Below are 20,450 nucleotides of genomic sequence, written 5' to 3'. Positions count from 1 at the left end.
TGTATCAACTTTCTACCTAAAGGATAACCAAGGAAACTACAAATGTAACATCACATTCTGAGATCAGTCTCTCCAGTATTGCAACACTCCATAAAGCCCAGGTGCGACCTTACACATTTCTTTGACATACAAAATCTATCTCCAGTATGTGACAACTAAAATAAGAATTTCGAACGATATACTCCTGAAATTAACAGGAACAGCCTTTGGTGCTATTGCAACACTCCTCAGATAATCAGCTTTACTTCTTCCATAGTCAGCCGCTGAATACTGCTGTTCCATCTGCATAAACAGTGCTCATACTAAAATAATTGACACACAGCGCAGTCGAGCAGAGCGCCTCATCACAGTGTGTATTATTCCCACAATCACACACTGAGTACCGGTGCTTAGTAATATTTCACCGTCATGCATAAAACGATCACAGACATTGTTGAGTATGTTGACAAGAATAGAAAACAATCCAGAATTACCAGTTCATTCAAAAATTTCATTATCAGTTCACCAGCGACTGAAGACAATAAAATCATCGTGGCGTACTGCAATCAGTCTGTGGGACACTAAATTTCAATATAAAAGATGCCCGGAACAATCAAAAGCAGTAGAAAACTTGCATGAAGCGTCACCAACTAATTAAAACTCACTGGGAGCGACCAGCAGGCTTTCATCTGCCCAGTCTACGTTGACGCGTGCTGAATCAGATCAAACTGCAGTGCTGCACCAGTGTGGATGGAAGTCCTGCCCTGAATATGTCTGCAGTGAAATGGAGAAAACAGTACATTACGTAAGATATGAATGTTCTCTCCACACCTTCACGACTTGTCTGTAGAAGCTTCTGACTGGATTTCCAGTCTAGACTTAGTGCTATGGACCCATTTACGAAATTGAGGTTGTGGGTATCTGTGTAAAATTTGTATGACTGTTGTAAACAGTTGTCTTGTATTTTCTCCAGTCACCAACGACAAATAAATAAATAGTTTCCCTCTGTTAAATAATTTCCGTCTGTTAAATAATGGCAACGGCCTTGCCGCAGTGGATACACCGGTTCCCGTGAGATCACCGAAGTTAAGCGCTGTCGGGCGTGGTCGGCACTTGGATGGGTGACCGCCCAGGCCGCTATGCGCTGTTGCCATTTTTCGGGGTGCACTCAGCCTCGTGATGCCAATTGAAGGGCTACTCGACCGAATAGTAGCGGCTTCGGTCAAGAATACCATCTTACAACCAGGAGAGCGGTTTGCTGATTACACGCTCCTCCTATCCGCATCCTCCACTGAGGATGACACGGCGGTCGGATGGTCCCGGTAGGCCACTCGTGGCCTGAAGACCGAGTGCTGTTAAATAATAATCAAATGCTTCCATCTTATAGTTCTTTCTCTTTTCGTTTCTCAACTGCTCACGTGACCATCTGTTCCTCCACCTTCATTAATCACGTTTTATCGAGTTCTCTCACCTCCCGCTCGTCCAACCCTCCTCTCATGTCCATTGCTGCTAGCACTCACACATAAATTGTCTTTGTTGTTCTACTTCTTCATGAATATAAAGTGTGTTTCTCTCAGCTGTAGCCGGCCGGTGTGGCCAAGCGGTTCTATGCGCTTCAGTCTGGAAGTGCGCGACCGCTACGGTCGCAGGTTCGAATCCTGCCTCGGGCATGGATGTGTGTGATGTCCTTAGGTTAGTTAGGTTTAAGTGGTTCTTGAGTTCTAGGGGACTGATGGCCTCAAATGTTAAGTCCCATAGTGCTCAGAGCCATTTTCTCTGCTGTAGCTGCCATTGTTTCCAATATTTATGTCAAATTTATTTCTAAATGTTGGATCTATATTGGACGTAGAAGCTCTTACGACGTTTTTAGTAATAATTCAAAGTAAAATATGTAGAATGCCTGTTTTAATCCTCTTTCCATGAAAAGTACACTAATAAACAAAATTAACAACGCACATATAATCAAGAGAGGCCAACCAAGATAAATACAAACGCGAATATATACGTTTTCAACCTTTTCAAAGGAGATAACGCTCATAAATGCCATACTGATATAGTTATCTGTACTGATGAAATACGTAGTGCAAACATCAGTAGTAGGCACAAACGACCAACACGGCACTATCAAGCGACGTGACACACGCTAGGAGTAAAACGGGAAGCAGGATAAAGTAAAGCCCAAGAGAAACAAAACTTTAACCACCAGTGCACTGCGGGGCGAAAGAATGCCGGTGCAGGTGGATTGCGTAAGTGGATTACTTCCTATAGAAAGTTGTTTCATTCAGTCTGAATTAGGCGACTACCGAAAACTCGAGCGTAACAAATAAGACTCATAAAAATAGAAGAAGGGGATAGAAACATGAGGAAGTGCACAATTTAAGGACAGCAGATGTTTTTAAATAAGATGAAATGATAGTACACAAAAAGAACGAAAAATGCAATGGAAAGGAGAGCACTGTGTAGGTGATGGGACAGCAAGGTCCACACAGATTGGGTCGTTCCATTTCGAAGAAAAAACAGAAACGGTAGATACGCAACAGACGGCGATATGTTTAAGATAGGAGACTGAATGTGCGATTAATGGTACAAACGATGTAAGACTAGAAAATGACAATCTTCATATTAAATATGATGCAGACAGGTGAGTAACTAAAAGCTTTTAAAGAATATACACTCCTGGAAATTGAAATAAGAACACCGTGAATTCATTGTCCCAGGAAGGGGAAACTTTATTGACACATTCCTGGGGTCAGATACATCACATGATCACACTGACAGACCCACAGGCACATAGACACAGGCAACAGAGCATGCACAATGTCGGCACTAGTACTTTGTATATCCACCTTTCGCAGCAATGCAGGCTGCTATTCTCCCATGGAGACGATCGTAGAGATGCTGGATGTAGTCCTGTGGAACGGCTTGCCATGCCATTTCCACCTGGCGCCTCAGTTGGACAAGCGTTCGTGCTGGACGTGCAGACCGCGTGAGACGACGCTTCATCCAGTCCCAAACATGCTCAATGGGGGACAGATCCGGAGATCTTGCTGGCCAGGGTAGTTGACTTACACCTTCTAGAGCACGTTGGGTGGCACGGGATACATGCGGACGTGCATTGTCCTGTTGGAACAGCAAGTTCCCTTGCCGGTCTAGGAATGGTAGAACGATGGGTTCGATGACGGTTTGGATGTACCGTGCACTATTCAGTGTCCCCTCGACGATCACCAGTGGTGTACGGCCAGTGTAGGAGATCGCTCCCCACACCATGATGCCGGGTGTTGGCCCTGTGTGCCTCGGTCGTATGCAGTCCTGATTGTGGCACTCACCTGCACGGCGCCAAACACGCATACGACCATCATTGGCACCAAGGCAGAAGCGACTCTCATCGCTGAAGACGACACGTCTCCATTCGTCCCTCCATTCACGCCTGTCGCGACACCACTGGAGGCGGGCTGCACGATGTTGGGGCGTGAGCGGAAGACGGCCTAACGGTGTGCGGGACCGTAGCCCAGCTTCATGGAGACGGTTGCGAATGGTCCTCGCCGATACCCCAGGAGCAACAGTGTCCCTAATTTGCTGGGAAGTGGCGGTGCGGTCCCCTACGGCACTGCATAGGATCCTACGGTCTTGGCGTGCATCCGTGCGTCGCTGCGGTCCGGTCCCAGGTCGACGGGCACGTGCACCTTCCGCCGACCACTGGCGACAACATCGATGTACTGTGAAGACCTCACGCCCCACGTGTTGAGCAATTCGGCGGTACGTCCACCCGGCCTCCCGCATGCCCACTATACGCCCTCGCTCAAAGTCCGTCAACTGCACATACGGTTCACGTCCACGCTGTCGCGGCATGCTACCAGTGTTAAAGACTGCGATGGAGCTCCGTATGCCACGGCAAACTGGCTGACACTGACGGCGGCGGTGCACAAATGCTGCGCAGCTAGCGCCATTCGACGGCGAACACCGCGGTTCCTGGTGTGTCCGCTGTGCCGTGCGTGTGATCATTGCTTGTACAGCCCTCTCGCAGTGTCCGGAGCAAGTATGGTGGGTCTGACACACCGGTGTCAATGTGTTCTTTTTTCCATTTCCAGGAGTGTATTTTAGCGGTGTATCTTGATTTGGTGTCACTATAAGAAGGTGTTCCAACAAAGACGAATACCCGATTAAGAAGTGATTTTTCATGTTAGTAATGGGTTTATGAGAGGACTACAGTAGTAAAACGAATCGGTGTCACTTCTAAAACAGTGACTGTGCACGTAAGTGGTTGAGCTACGTCGCTGCCCACGTATAAGAACTGCACTTAATTATCAGCCAAGTGTTCTAGAACAAGTAACAGATTACATAGCAAACTTTTATTCAGAATATGGATCCTAATTCTACTAATGAGTGCTAGTCAACGTATAATATGTGGTACAGACTCTAATTATATGCTTAAGAAAGAAGACGCCTAAAATAAAGTGGACAGATAGGATAAGAAATGAGGCTTCCCACAGAATAGGCGCTGAAATGACAGCATTAGAAACATTGTCTAGAATAGAGGACAGAGGATAGCTAGTGTGTTAAGACTTAATGGAATGATGTCCATGGTACTAAATGGAACAAAAACTACGAGGAGAGCGAAAGACTGGAATCAGTCCAACAAATAATTGAGGATGCTGACTGTACTACTCTAAAATGTAGAGGTTAATTCAAGATATGAAGTTGCGGCACGTCGCAATAAAATTTATCATGTTAGAAGGATATTACGCATGTTTGCCTTGAGATGTCTACCAGTATTATTGGTTCTGTCTTCGTGAACACCATAGCTACATGTGGATGAGTTAGATTTAAAGCAATCAGGGCCTGTTTAAGGCACACCCACGATGAAGAAATAGGACACGTCTCTTTCTTGAAAGATAATGTCTACACAGTATCTGGATGGGACTCACACCCTATAAAATATACCGTCACATAGGACGTTGTCAGGCACGTGGCACACTTTGCAGAGAACATGTACTAACGCAAGCTCTTTTAGACCAGCAAATTATATGTCTTTGGAATCAAACGAGACACCAAACATGAATAAACTTGAGACTTGGATATATTTGGAACGTTATTTCTATTTTGAACTGCAATTTCCTTAACCTTTAATATAAAGGGAGTGGAAGGACTTGACCCATACAGCGACCATTTCATTTCAACATATTTATTTGCATCATAGATAAACCATTAAGAGAATTACAGTCATAAATCAGATATTTTCTTTAAGAAACGCCATTCAGGCAAAGTTTACAAAATGCTTGTTATATAAAACCACAAATGAATTAATCTCTTTAAAAACATTTAAAAACCCGCCACTCAGGCCAATTTTACAAACTGCTTGTTATATGAAACCACAAACGAATTAATCTCTTTGCAAACATTTAAAAAAACCGCCACTCGGGCCAAGTAAATCACTTGAAATAAACTTTACATCAAATAACCAGGAAATCAATTATTACTTCCACATTCCACATAGATTGAAAACCACCCCCCCCCCCCCGCCCCCCCGCCCGGGCGAGATATTACCAGACAACTCTACAAGGATATAGAAAGTTTGGTCAATAGTAACCCAGTTACTTCCCCATCGAAATTGACATACGCCACAAAAGCTGAATTGCACCGTAATTTTAGAAAACGCTTTCAATTGAGACTCATTCTTCTAGAAATCCCTCAAAATTCTTAAGACAAATATTTAAAACATTTAACCTGGGAAACCTTGCAGGGCCACCACAAGTTTTAGAAAACTGCAGATTGTACAATAATTGAGGCCCGAGATTGTGAGGCCGCGACTTGGCCACGAACGGTGGAGGCGACTGAGTACTTTTCTTCGAATTAAGATGTGGACTCCGTTTGTACTTCCACCCCGTTCAGAACACCAAACAGCACACGCCAGCTCAGGCGAAGTCCACCGCCCGTACGCCAGCTAGTAATTTAAAAGGGGAGGCTTTGCACTTCGGTGGCCCAATGATTCTTCTGAAACATAAATCAGAAGCGACAACAGAGAACCAAACAACCCTTCCTTCACCTTAATACTCAAACTTATACAGAAAACTACAATAATAAAAGTGATTTCATTCCTTTAAGCTAAACCACGTACACGAATGATGCAAACGGAACTGGCTCATTAAAACCCAAGCATCACATGGAGCACCTTATGTGGGCCTGTAAGGTACCACACGGCAATCTTTAGACACGGAATATAGATCGTTCGGTAAGGCTTCACACACGTGTCAATGTCTTAGACACTTGAAGCTGAGGTAAGAACAATGCTATTAAGGAGCAAAGCACACACTTAATAAGAGGCATGAAATATCACATCACAGTCCTTGCAACGCTTTGCTGCCTCAAGAGCAATCATCATTATATTTCACTAATCGTTGGTAGGACTTGAATTTCTTAACTTGATGCCAGCTATAGATGGGTCGAACTCGTTCATTCCAGTGAACTACTTCAATCGTTTAACTCTTTACCGTGAAGCGTTCAAATGAAGTAGTTCATTCATGAAGTACGGGAAGCCTGGCGAAGTTGCCAGTTCGCCGCTCAGCCGCGGCTACGCTCGCTTCGCCTCGCTCGTACAAAAAGCTTCGTAATACTTCATAATTTTACCAACAGATGGCCAACTATGCAGTAACGTACACGTAACGTTTTACGCTCTTACAGCGCCCGAATTAACTTAAATAGAGCATGGTCGAAGAGGACACATGAAAGATAAACAGAGAAGCTTGTTACATATAAAGAAGGTGATACATTTAATCTCGCTCGACATTTTTTCATGAAGCGCCCAAAAAAGTCTTTATCTGCCAAGTGAAACATTATTTGTTGTATTCATGGACTGAAAACTAGGGCTACCAACGAAATGAAGTCCAATTTTATGTTCCTTTTAAAATTTAATCCAAAATAGAATGAGTTTGTGTACCACTGTCACAAAGTCTATACGCCTACGTTAAGTAATTATTCAGAAGTTTTCCTGTAGATTTTATTTTTGTTGAGAATAATAACCCACCGCATTAAAAACGTAAACTGTCACCTGTAGTCATTGGTACGATTTCAAGTATAATCCCTCTTTCAGTGTTATTAACAAACCTTTTATTTTCATGTTGGCTGTCCGTGCTCACACAGCCAGCCTCTTCGTTTGTATCTTTAATATTCATTTGTCTGCAAGCGCTGCCAACGGTAGGCTACTCGTGGACGCGAAGTATAACTGCACAAATGGTCACTGGTAATGATGCCAGCACTGCAGGAAGCAGCTGACGCTGCTTTCACCTCGACCCTCACCTCTCCAACCACTCCTAAAGCTATCGTTCACCACAAACACCGCGCGATTCGTCGACAGGCAGTAGAGGGAGAACTGAAATGAAGGGAGGATGAGTGACGTAGCGCCGATGTAGTGGGAGAGGGAGAGGGAAGAGAGTGAGTGAACTAGAAAAAAGTGTGGAGCGTGCTATCTCTGAAGAGTTTGAAGTACCAGTTCATTTAAATTGAATGGTTAGTTCACACTTCACTGGAGTGAAGCTTTCATTTGAACGACTCATTCACGAGCTCCCCATGACTAATGCCAGCTGCTGGATCGATGTGGCGAAGACACCAGACGTTGATTAGTCCGATAGTAACAGCGTGCTCCTTCACGGAAGCGAGCACATGCCTTCACGAGGTTGCCAAGAAGCCACAGCGCCGGCCCGCTGTTACTGACCCCAGTATGATCAAGCGCTAACTGCCGCCCGTACTCAGGCACACCGTGCTCGCTGTCGTCTGTCCAACGTCTCGCTAATACACGCACTTCCGCGTGCCGTGCCCAGCGTTGTTGTCCCTGTCCACTCCTTACTGCCCGCTATATCCTGAGTCGGCCCAGGCTCCAAAGACAAACTTCTGCCAGAGGGAATCGATAGTGCCTAACCAAAGATAGCCCTGGCACCAGTCCCACCACGGCCCAATATTAAATAACATAAAAAAGGAAAACTAATACTTTATGCTAAGAGCAAGGACTAAGAGGTGTGGTGTACTGAGACACCTCACAAGAAGGGTTTGTGACAGTTGCTGCCAGAAGTACAGTGGACGTCCTTCTGTAGCAGGGACATCGCAGGTCGCAAACCAGTCACGCTGCCCGCGACAGTCATGCCCCATGGCGAGGCTGTGCCATCAGGAAAGAGAAACGCGCGCTTAGGTAACCCAGCACGACCAGAAGTTGTCACAGTTCAGTCAGGTTGGATCCCTGACGGTGTTTACTTGCGAGTTCGTGTGCGTCGTTCTTAACGGTCGCGAGTTCTGCTCTGTGTTGCTAGTCGTAGTGCCTGAGTCGACGTTGATCTGTCGTTTCGCTTTTGAGGCGCAGTTGTTATCCGTACGTGTCCCGTTCTGCCTGGCATTTACAGGCGACAGAGTTAGGGTATTTGTCGATCGGGACCCTGGCTACGTCAGTCGGGCCGAGGTAAAATATGACTAGGGCTAAGAACAGGAATCCGCGGCTAGGCGGATCTCCCGCCGCTCATTCGCGCGGCAGTGTTATACCGGCCGATCGAAGTTCATACCGGTATACTGCCGGAGGCACCAGTACAGTCACCAACCAATGGGCTAAGGACCGAGCGCACCGTGCCTCCCGCCACAAGTCACCAGTAACCACTGACAGTGTAACGGATTCACGAGAGCCTTGTCCACAGCCCCATGTGAGGGACCGAACTTCCACCTCGTCATCCAACGACTACCATGGCTACCTGGTGACAAACCTCTCACCCACTCCATGTCGGTACCAAACACTGATACAACAGATAACCCCACAGATGCACCATTGGGTGCTGTTTCGTCAACACCATCTCGTCAGTCCAACGGACCTTCTGGGGTCTCCGCCCATGTCGATCCCTCTGTGACAGAAAATCCAAATGGTCATCCTCTCGAGTCCATCGCAGCAGCCATCATTCGGATTCGGATACCTCCCCACCAGGGGCAGCCACACCTATAGGTGCCAAGGACCAGGACATAGGTTCCTGCCCCGACCTCACTTCTCAGAATCTACTGTCACCACTAACAAAGAAGGAGAAGGTCGGACCTAATGTGGTTTACAATCCCGCGAACTACATTTAACTGAACACTGAACTGCAATGCCTTATTACAGGCCAACTGCAGGCAGTTTACCAGAAAGAATATGCCAAGTACATGCTTCAGACGAAAGACGGTTACTTCCAAGTCCTCAACTCTGTGAAATCGAAGGCAATGAGTTACTGCACACATCAGGCTTCTGTCAACAGAAGAAATAAAAATCGTTATCAAAGACTTTCCCTCCGAAGTTACAGAAACAGGCGTCAGGGATTAATTACTCTGTTTCAAGTTCCTGGACCCTTTGGTCCACCAGTATGACAATAGGGCACTGAGAACCAGAAGTTAATCCCTATGTCAATCTATGCTGTCTCCCTTATTAGGAGAGAAGCCGTCGAACATATTTACCAAACCAGATATGTCCTGTGCACCAAGATATGTATTGAATCATATGAAGGCCAGAATGGCCCATCCATCTTGCCACAGGTGTCAACGTTTGCGACACATCAGATATTACTGTTCACTGCCTTTCGGTATATCAAGCATGCCAGCCTGCATGTGTCAGAGGACTGCAAACTCCCAGCCTATGAAAACCTCCTACATATGGTCTCCTGGAAGGACTGTTCTACATACAAGATGACAATGAAGTCTTCCGGCTTCCGAGAAGGAAATCAAGGACGAATCAGCCACCTCTGCTACTGTGGGTTCGTACCCAATTCCCCGTTTTACAAGGTAAACCCAAAGACCGTCAAACCACAGATGCTCAGGCACCTGATACATCTGCAATATGGGGAGTGCCTCTGAGTCGATCCCCTTCAACCACTTCTGCCACTGCATCTCTGTATTCTCCTGCTCATCTGTCTACCGTGACGAATACCAACGCCCACCAAACAGAAAACCCATCTGCAGCCTCTTCACGCCCACCTGTTGAAGAGCGCCAGCCCTTCATTGCGTCACCTTCTCCACCTGTCACAACACCAACACTGCCCATCGAAGGGTCAAGCAGCCCATCTACGATATCCCCACTGTGGTGGAAACAGATGCTTTGTTTCGGGATGACATGCCAGAGATCCTTCAGGTCACCTCTCTGTGCACACAGCTCCACACCAGGGCTGTCATTCGTAAAAAGGCTCAGAAGATACGCTGGTCAGAGGATGGGCTCACGAAGGTCGTCGCCCTGATTGAAGAACTCAGACAAATTTTATTATAATGGCGAATCGCCCACTGCACGATCACCAGCCCTCTCAGGTTCAAGTGGTCTATGTTTTTAATGGTAATGGTATCAAACAGATGAAAACTGAACTGAACATCTTCCTCTATGACCACCATTTTCGGAAACCCACCTCCAACTGGCGGATGATTTTCGTCTACACAACATGATTTGCTATCGCACAGATTGGCTCCTGCACCAAGTTGGGGGCCCAGTGCTGTTCCTCCATAAGACACTTGTCCACAGTCACAAGGCTGTCCAACCACTGTAACACACAAAGGCCACAGTAGTTACTGTCTGTAACCGCCTTGGTGCTATCACATGTATTTGTGCCCTAACCTACCCACATCTTGAAGTGGACCTCTGCAACTGACATTGTTTCTCATTGTTGGGGCAGATCTTAACGCGAAGAATCCAGCTTGGCTCTCGTACATCACTAAACCCAAGGGTCGACTCTTCCTCGAACTGGAAGATACTATAGCACTGTCTGCCTATGGCTCCCACACTTACACACATCTGCTCCAACTGCCAGTCAGGCTTTCTGGGTGTGGCCATTTTCAAGAACATCTCTGTGCAGTTTTTGTTGGAAACACTCTATGAAATGTCCTCTGACCATGACCAAGTGCTCCTGTGCCTTACCATTGTAGCTGTGTCCTTAGACGTCCAATGTACCTTGACCATAATGGATTGTCACAAATTTACCAGGGTCCTCAACATCACCATCTGGCAGTACCGCGACCTGACAACAACTGCCAATATGGTTAGCGCTTTTGATTATTTAGCCATGAAAATCCAGAATGCAATGAGAGCATTTACTTCGATTGCACCTAGGGCTTTAATCCAGTGGATGATTTGCCTCCCATATTTCACGAACTGAAAATCCATAAGAACCACTACTGCACTACTGCCAACAGTGGGATCCTTGAGATAAGTACTGCATGAGGTATCTCCAACGAGTGTTCAGCCGCCACGTTGCTGTAAACGGAACAATGGGACGACGAGATGTTCACCTTTCTCCTGCAACGTAAGTCGGAATGCGCTGTTGTCTGGGCCCTGATGCGCCCCATGGTGAGACCACTGATCCCATTTGCATAGCAGATGGCTTAACTTATGATGCCCCCTGTGTGATGGAAACTTTGGCCGATGCATCAGAGATCCAGAATCAATTACTCATCCAGTACCTCACGCCTAATGAACTCCAGGATGATCACGATATTCTGGCCGCCATTGCTGCTTTCCCAAAACAAACCATCTCTTACTGCCATTTACCTAACGTGCCTGGCATAAGTCCAGTGGATCCTCTGGTGGAAATGTGGGCAGTCGGCTCCTGGCTTTGACGTCATCTTAAAAGAACACCTCTATGGGATCCGCGCAAGCCACTGGCCTTACTCACCAGCATTATGAACTGTGGATGTGGAAACACGCCAAACTGATTGCCATTCGCAAGTTCTCGAAGAATCCTATGCTCCTTACCAAGAAAAGGACAATTAGCTTTCTGAATACATGGCAGAGGTCCTGGAATCTTCGATTCTCCACCACATTTCCCAGCCTCTGGTGGCGGCTGTGTCAGTTCGTTCAGATCTTTTCAGTTTTACTTCCCTCCTGTTAGTTGAACTACAAGTTCTTAGGATCACATAACACATCAGCAAGGGCTTTAGCTCTACCATGTCGACGTCAGCGGTTTTCCTGGACCAACAAAACGCTTACGACAAGATTTGGCAGGACAATCTTTACAAAATGCTGATGGATACGACCATCCTGGACATATACAAGGTACGGCCAAACATTCAGGAAAGATTCCTCACACACAAATAAAGAAAAGATGTTATGTGGACATGTGTCCGGAAACGCTTAATTTCCATGTTAGAGCTCATTTTAGTTTCGTCAGTATGTACTGTACTTCCTCGATTCACCGCCAGTTGGCCCAATTGAAGGAAGGTAATGTTACTTCGGTGCTTGTGTTGACATGCGACTCATTTCTCTACAGTACTAGCATCAAGCACATCAGTACGTAGCATCAACAGGTTAGTGTTCATCAGGAACGTGGTTTTGCAGTCAGTGCAATGTTTACAAATGCGGAGTTGGCAGATGTCCATTTGATGTATGGATTAGCACGGGGCAATAGCCGTGGCGCGGTACGTTTGATTCGAGACAGATTTCCAGAACGAAGGTGTCCCGACAGGAAGACGTTCGAAGCAATTGATCGGCGTCTTAGGGAGCACGGAACATTCCAGCCTATGACTCGCGACTGGGGAAGACCTAGAACGACGAGGACACCTGCAATGGACGAGGCAATTCTTCGTGCAGTAGACGATAACCCTAATGTCAGCGTCAGAGAAGTTGCTGCTGTACAAGGTAACGTTGACCACGTCACTGTATGGAGAGTGCTAAGGGAGAACCAGTTTTTTCCGTACCATGTACAGCGTGTGCATGCAATATCAGCAGCTGATTGGCCTCCACGGGTACACGTCTGCGAATGGTTCATCCAACAATGTGTCAATCCTCATTTCAGTGCAAATGTTCTCTTTACGGATGAGGCTTCATTCCAACGTGATCAAATTGTAAATTTTCACAATCAACATGTGTGGGCTGACGGGAATCCGCACGCAATTGTGCAATCACGTCATCAACACATATTTTCTGTGAACGTTTGGGCAGGCATTGTTGGTGATGTCTTGATTGGGCCCCATGTTCTTCCACCTACGCTCAATGGAGCACGTTATCATGATTTCATACGGGATACTCTACCTGTGTTGCTAGAACATGTGCCTTTACAAGTACGACACAACACGTGGTTAATGCACGATGGAGCTCCTGCACATTTCAGTCCAAGTGTTCGTACGCTTCTCAACAACAGATTCGGCGACCGATGGATTGGTAGAGGCGGACCAATTCCATGGCCTCCACGCTCTCCTGACCTCAACCCTCTTGACTTTCATTTATGGGGGCATTTGAAAGCTCTTGTCTACGCAACCCCGGTACCAAATGTACTTCGTGCTCGTATTGTGGACGGCTGTGATACAATACGCCATTCTCCAGGGCTGCATCAGCGCATCAGGGATTCCATGCGATGGAGGGAGGATGCATGTGTCCTCGCTAACAGAGGACATTTTGAACAGTTCCTGTAACAAAGTGTTTGAAGTCGCATTGGTACGTTCTGTTGCTGTGTGTTTCCATTCCATGATTAATGTGATTTGAAGAGAAGTAATAAAATGAGCTCTAACATGGAAAGTAAGCGTTTTCGGACACATGTCTACATAACATATTTTCTTTCTTTGTGTGTGAGGAATGTTTCCTGAAAGTTTGGCCGTACCTTTTTGTAACACCCTGTATATACCAATATCACGGATGATTTACTGTGCGATAGGATGTTATTGGTTACTCAGCAAGGAAAACGCTCGAGCATACATCACATGTCGATAGGTACTCCTCAGGGCTCTGTGTTGTCTCCCATCCTCTTTAACATTTGTGTTAATGATATGCCAGTCATCCCACGCTGCCACCTGGGGCAATACGCCAAAGATACGGCGCTCTATACGACTGGCCACACATCTCACTTCTCGTTTCCAGAGGCAGGTGGACGCAACGGTCACCTGGTGTCGTTCAAACAATGTTGCCCTTAATGCTGCCAAAACTATGACGGTCTACTTCACCAAACGGTCCCCTATCCTCAGCCACAACGTCACTGTCGCAGGTGTCTGCGTCCCATGGTACAGGGATACCAAATATCTAGCAGTCCTGATTGATAACAAACATTCGGAATCCGTCACCTGAAAGGGCAAAAGCTATCAAAAACATTGAGCACTCTCCTTAACAGCAGGGAACTTCACTCAAACACCACGCTCTGACTGTATCATATGGCTATCCATCCTTCCATCACCCACTGCTCCACTGCCTGAGCCGTGATTAGTGCCTTCCAGATGCAGCCCCTCTGGCAACTGCAGAATAAGGTGCTTTGGTGAGCCTGCATGCTGCTCCACTCACGAGGATTTTTACCCTATACAAGGAGACAAACACGAAACATGGTAACTCTAAAGAAGTCTGTACCAGAGATGACAAGACATCGCTACGACGAAGTGCACAACCTGTATGAGACTGTCAATGGATTACAACACATTGGCACCTCAACCACCCAGCTCTGGTAATGCCATCCTGCTCCTCTTACCAATCAAGGACTCAGATTCAGACGATGGCTAACGATATCCCTGGCACAGCCACTAATATTGTGTCAGTTTTGATACAGACGCTCAATATGTGAAATCCATGGCAAGACCACCACTATCACTACCTATGTAGTTCTGTCACCTCTTGCTGGCGACCCTGAACTTCCGCCATAGGAGGGTAGTATAGCACGTCAAGTCCCACTGCCACACTTTCAACATGCTATACAACGATGTAATTGTAATACAGAAAAATTGTATGCTTACCTAAGACAGTAAGACTGCTCTACACCAGTTACACTGCACAGCAACCTACCACAAAAAAGTTGTAAGTTGCATGTTGTACATCAGTCTGAATCCTGCTAGGGAGTTCCTGCCGAATGTTCATTGTGTCTTCAAGCCTTCAATCGTCGAATGAGGTATAGATACCGTGTCCAATAGGTAGGCAGTGGTTAGTCTTCAGCAGAAATTGAGCAGTGAATAGAATTATCGAGTATGAATAGAAACCACCAAACTTTTAGTTTGGAACTGTTCTGCAAATAGTACACCAAGGCAGAAGATTAGTTTTCTTCTAACTTTAGTTCAGAAAACATTATTTAGTTTGTGTTCACGGAACTGTAGTCAATGCAGGACAGATAGGTTAACCCTGCATTCTACAATTGCTGTAAACAACTTTGCGAAAATTGAGGAACATATTTTACTGTTTACTATTCTGTGTTACTTTCATAGAGGGTGTGCTGCGCAGAAAGCCATATATCTGTCCTACCTTACTCAGAGGCAGTGAGATTTTCATCAAAGTGGACGCCCCCAAGCCACAACAAGAGGAAGAGAAGAACAAGAGAGAAGTGGAGTTGTGGAAGTAGAACATGAAGTATACACAGCAAAATGTGGAGTGCAGTAAATTGAACATGATGTGTGGCGAGTGGTGTATGGAAAGTGGAATGTGGAGAGTGGGGAGTTTAGTGTGGAGGGTGGAGAGTGGAATGTAGAACGTGGAGAACGGAGTGTGAAACGTGGATAGAGGAGAGTGGAATATGGACAACTGAGTGTCAAGAGTGGAGAATTTTGGGTGGAATGTGGACAGTGGAATGTGGAGAGTGCAGTGTGGAGAATGGAGTGTGAAGAAAAAAATGGCTCTGAGCGCTATGGGACTTAACTTCTGAGGTCATCAGTCCCCTAGAACTTAGAACTACTTAAACCTATCCAACCTAAGGACATCACACACATCCATGCCCGAGGCAGGATTCGAACCCGCGACCATAGCGGTCGCGCGGTTCCAGACTGTAGCGCCTGTAACCGCTCGGCCCCTCCGGCCGGCGGAATGTGAAGAGCAGGGAGTTTAGTGTGCATTGTGGAGTGTAGAGTGGAGAGGGGAGTGGGCTGTGGACTGGAGTGGATTGGAGTGGAGGTGAGTGTCCTACCCCTGATATTTTCACCAATATACGATTTCATGAGTTTTAGAACATCAACCCAAGTGTGTATGATTTTCAGCAGAGTAGAAAGGTATTGTAGTTGACGCAGCTGACAGAGTCGCAGTGCATTATTCTGTGTAAAGTGTGAATAGAAGTTGAATAGAAAGACTTTACATTCTTCAAGAAATGAGTGCAGTGCTGTATAGACATCCATATTAATATTGTTAGTGACATACACACATCAACAATAGTTCGGAATATCATAGAGTTTATTACAATGACTTCTTGTAGTACACGCATTGAGGTCTGTATAACATCTTATTGACAAAATAAACATAACAGGATCTGAAAATAGGAAAGATTTTGGTTGGTTACAAAAAAAATCATTCCTAAACAAAAAAAATGGTTCAAATGGCTCTGAGCACTATGGGACTTAACATCTATGGTCATCAGTCCCCTAGAACTTAGAACTACTTAAACCTAACTAACCTAAGGACATCACACAACACCCAGTCATCACGAGGCAGAGAAAATCTCTGACCCCGCCGGGAATCGAACCCGGGAACCCGGGCGCGGGAAGCGAGAACGCTACCGCACGACCACGAGCTGCGGACAACAAAGAGGCTTTCTCCTAAGTGTACATTTTGAAAACAAAAATAGTGGCAATCTTTCTCTCATGATGACGAGTATCAGTCTTTAGTAATGAGTATGTCCTCCCGGCACACGGATGAGTTCTTCCACTCTGTGAGGCACGGTCTGGATGATACCATCAAGTTTACCTGGGGTATGAGGTCCCACTTCTCAGTGGCTACTTCACTGAGATCCTGAAGAGTGTCAGGTGGGACGCTATGCAGTGGCCATCTTCAAATGATCCCATTCATGCTCAGTGCATTCATGTCAAGGGATTGTGCTGGCCAATGCATTCGGTTGGTGTTGCAACTTTAAAGATACCGAGACACTGCTAGAGTACGGCGCGGTCTTGCATTGTTATCGGCTGGGATGAAGTTTTCACCGACTCTGGGAGGTATCGAGGACCAGTCAAGTTGCCTCAACAACATTACACTTCTACCTGATTGCGGATGGATTTCCTGATCGTATCGGCGTTCCTGGTGTCGTCTAGCGGCTGCTCCAGACGTCTAGTGTCCGGTCACAAACAAATCCTGGTCTCGTTAGCAAACATGATATCTCGTTAGCAAACATGAAATTACTCCAATATGCAATGGTTCAATGTTGATGTGCAAGAGACCAGGTCCTTCGACTGCGTCGCTTTCGTTCGTCCAGTGCAAAAGTTCTCATTGGTCTTCTGGAATGAACACCTTCCTGATGCAATCTTCTACCCACTATTTGAGATATGAACCCATGTTGCCCGGGAAAATTCATTTCCGATATTCCTTGCAGTTGTTGTTGGGCCCCTGCATGCCGACAGTTGAAGGAGACAATCCTGAATTGGTGTACTTTCTTAACACCTTAGGCACACCATTTTGAGTGACACGTAACCGATAGGCCACATCTTGCTATGTGTGACCTGCTGAAAGAAAAGCCTACATCCTGACTCTATCGAAGTGCTGTTTGCCTCTAGATTGCATGTTGCTGCACTACTGAACACAAACTGAGTGAAGTAGTTGTTGATAGTGGACTGCCCGCGGTGTGCCGCTGCGGCAGCGTTATGTTTACATTGCTGGGAGACGTCCATAAAGCATGCCAATAGTAAACACCGTCCAGTATATGGGCTGTAACTGCGTTATGCATGAAGTTCCTACGTCAGTGAGACTTCTATGAGGGTTGCCCAGAAAGTAATGCATCGCATTTTCTTTCTTCAACAATCCTTTATTGGACGTATGAGAATTACACACACGAAAGAATGGTGTTTTATCTACATACCATATTTTTTACGTAATCTCCATCCCATTCTATGGCCTTCCTCCAACGAGAAACAAGGGTTTGTATGTCCCGTCGGTACCAATACTTGTCCTGATGGTGGAACCAGTCCTTGAGTTTGTGAATCACCTCCTCATCGCCCTCAAAATGTCTTCCACGAATGGCATCCTTCAATCTGTAATCGCGAATGACATCTGCTCACTGCAATATGTCAGGTGCGACCTCATCCTCCGTGCCCAGTGATTAACTACTGTCGAGAGCAGATGCTCCATAGACTTTGCACAAGCATTTGTGAATATTCCCCACAGTTTCTTTCTCTGCAGTGATAAATTCTATGACTGCACTTTGCTTGTAACGTACATCACTTATACACGCCATTTTGAAGCTGTCCTGCAGCTACGCTATCTGTTAGAGGTGACGGAAACTTGGCGAACTCACTCAGGAAACTTCAGCTACACTAGACTCTCGCTAATCCGGCCCTCAGTAGTCCAGCCTCTCAGTAATCCGGCACACATCCAGAAAACACGTGCACGATGAATTATCGTGCGCAAAAATGCTTAGTTAAACAGTGCCTTATATACTGAATTTGAAATTGTAGCTTTCTTTACAGTTCGGAATCGTGTCTTCCAAAAGGAAACACTATACGCTAGACCTCAAGAAGAAGCTCGAAATTTTAAATAAATTAAATCGAGGTTCTTCGAAGAAAGCCATTCCTGCTGAGTTCAATATTGGACGATCAATTATTCATGACATCAAAAAGAAAGAAGATGTTATTCGTCAATTCTCAACACAAATGGATAGTGGTTCAAATGGCTCTGAGCACTATGGGACTCAACTGCTGAGGTCATTAGTCCCCTAGAACTTAGAACTAGTTAAACCTAACTAACCTAAGGACATCACAAACATCCATGCCCGAGGCAGGATTCGAGCCTGCGACCGTAGCGGTCTTGCGGTTCCAGACTGCAAATGGATAGTGAGTTGGGAAAACGGAAGGTCATGCGAAACAGAGAGAATGAAGAACTGGACGTAGGTGTTTATAGATGGTTCATACAACAACGCAGTAAAGCAGTTCCAGTGAGTGCCTCGATTATAAAGGAAAAAGCAGATGCATTTTACAAACAACTTGGCGGTAGTAACTTGTTTGCAGCGAGCGAAGGTTGGCTATCAAACTGAAAAAAAAGACCTCGCATTCGTTCGGCAGCTGACAGTCACCGAGGAAAGTAGCTCAGCTAACGATAAGGATGCTGATGAATTTGTAAGCAAGATACGGAAGATATTAGAGGGAGAAGATTTAACTGCTGATGCCTTGTATAATGCTGATGAAACGGGACTCTTTTACAAGATGCTTCCTTCAAAGACATTAGCTGCCAAGAACAAAAAAGAAGCTGCTGATGAAACAGGACTCTTTTACAAGATGCTTCCTTCAAAAACATTAGCTGCCAAGAACAAACAAGACGCTTGTGGTTACAAGCAACAGAAACAGCGTGTAACATTAATGGCGTGTTATAATGCAAATGGGAGTCATAAACTACCGCTTATGGTGATTGGAAAATCCCAACATCCATGTTGATTTTAACACAATGACATAAATAGTCTACCAGTGCAGTATTGCACTCAGAAGAAAGCGTGGATGGACAGACAAATACTCTCTCGGTGGTTCCGTCAAACGTTTGTACTAGCAGTGAAAAAAGAGCTAAAGAAGAAAAAGGTTCCACTGAAAGCTATGCTTATAATTGACAATGTTCCCAGTCATCCTTCAAATGTTTCTCTAAACTCCGATGGTATACAAGCACTCTTTCTCGCACCCAATGTGATAGCCTTAATTCAGCCCATGGAGCAGGGAATTTTGGAATCAATTACAGGTCATTATCGACATTCACTTCTCGTCTCCTTGCTGAACGAAAAGGAGAACTACTCTATTGAGACTGTGATGAAGGCGTGGAAAGCAATTAACATACGTGATGTTGTTTTCCAAGCAGCCGAAGCATGGGATAAAGTGGAGAGCGCTGCCATAACGAAGAGCTGGAGAAAATTGTGGCCATGCATTGATGCCGAGTTGGATCCAGTAGTGAGTGAGAGCGATGGGCCAGTCAGTTCGGAATTATCAATTACTTTGCACATTGACATGTTCCACAACCTACCAGGAGGAGAAGAAATTGATGATGATGATGTTACTAAGTGGATGAATGAGGAAAACTGTGATACGGACCAAACTTTATTAAAAGCGTGCAAGAAATTAATGATGAAAGTGATGAAGAAGAGGACACAGGAGGAGAGAGCATGAAGATTTCTCACACTGCTGGTGCTGAAGCTGCCTAGGTCTTCCTGGAGTACATTATGCAACAACCAGGTACATTCAGTACCGATTTCCGTCTCTAATGACCTCGTTGTCGACGGGACGTTAAACACTAATCTCCTCTTCTTCCTCTCAGTACCGATGTGATGCTTGTAAGATGGTTGCGTGATAAAGCATGCCACCGTCGCGTATCATCATTGGGACATGTTTCATAGTGAGGGATACGACTGTATAATTATGTACAGTACACACTCAAGAACTAAGTTTTCTTTCAATATTAATGTATTTTGGGATTTAATAAAGTATATCCACTATGTTTTAAAATTGTATCCTTCGGTTTAATAAAGTACAGTACACTATATCCCCTATGTTTTCAAAATAAATAAAACAAAATAAATGAATAAAATAAATTTCAGACACTCAATAATCCGGCACTTCCGCTAATCTGTCACCCATACGTGCCAGGAATA

The 20,450-nt window shown here is 45.5% G+C and overlaps 1 pseudogene; it reads left to right on the top strand.

Annotated features, from left to right (window-relative positions):
• Positions 1-1,014: 1,014 nt before the first annotated feature.
• Positions 1,015-1,132, top strand: LOC124803598 (annotated as a pseudogene).
• Positions 1,133-20,450: the final 19,318 nt, after the last annotated feature.

This window comes from Schistocerca piceifrons, chromosome 6, assembly GCF_021461385.2.
Source record: "Schistocerca piceifrons isolate TAMUIC-IGC-003096 chromosome 6, iqSchPice1.1, whole genome shotgun sequence".
NCBI classification, from domain to species: domain Eukaryota; kingdom Metazoa; phylum Arthropoda; class Insecta; order Orthoptera; family Acrididae; genus Schistocerca; species Schistocerca piceifrons.
The sequence above is the reverse complement of the archived record's forward strand: the minus strand, read 5'-3'. Positions and strand labels throughout refer to the sequence as shown.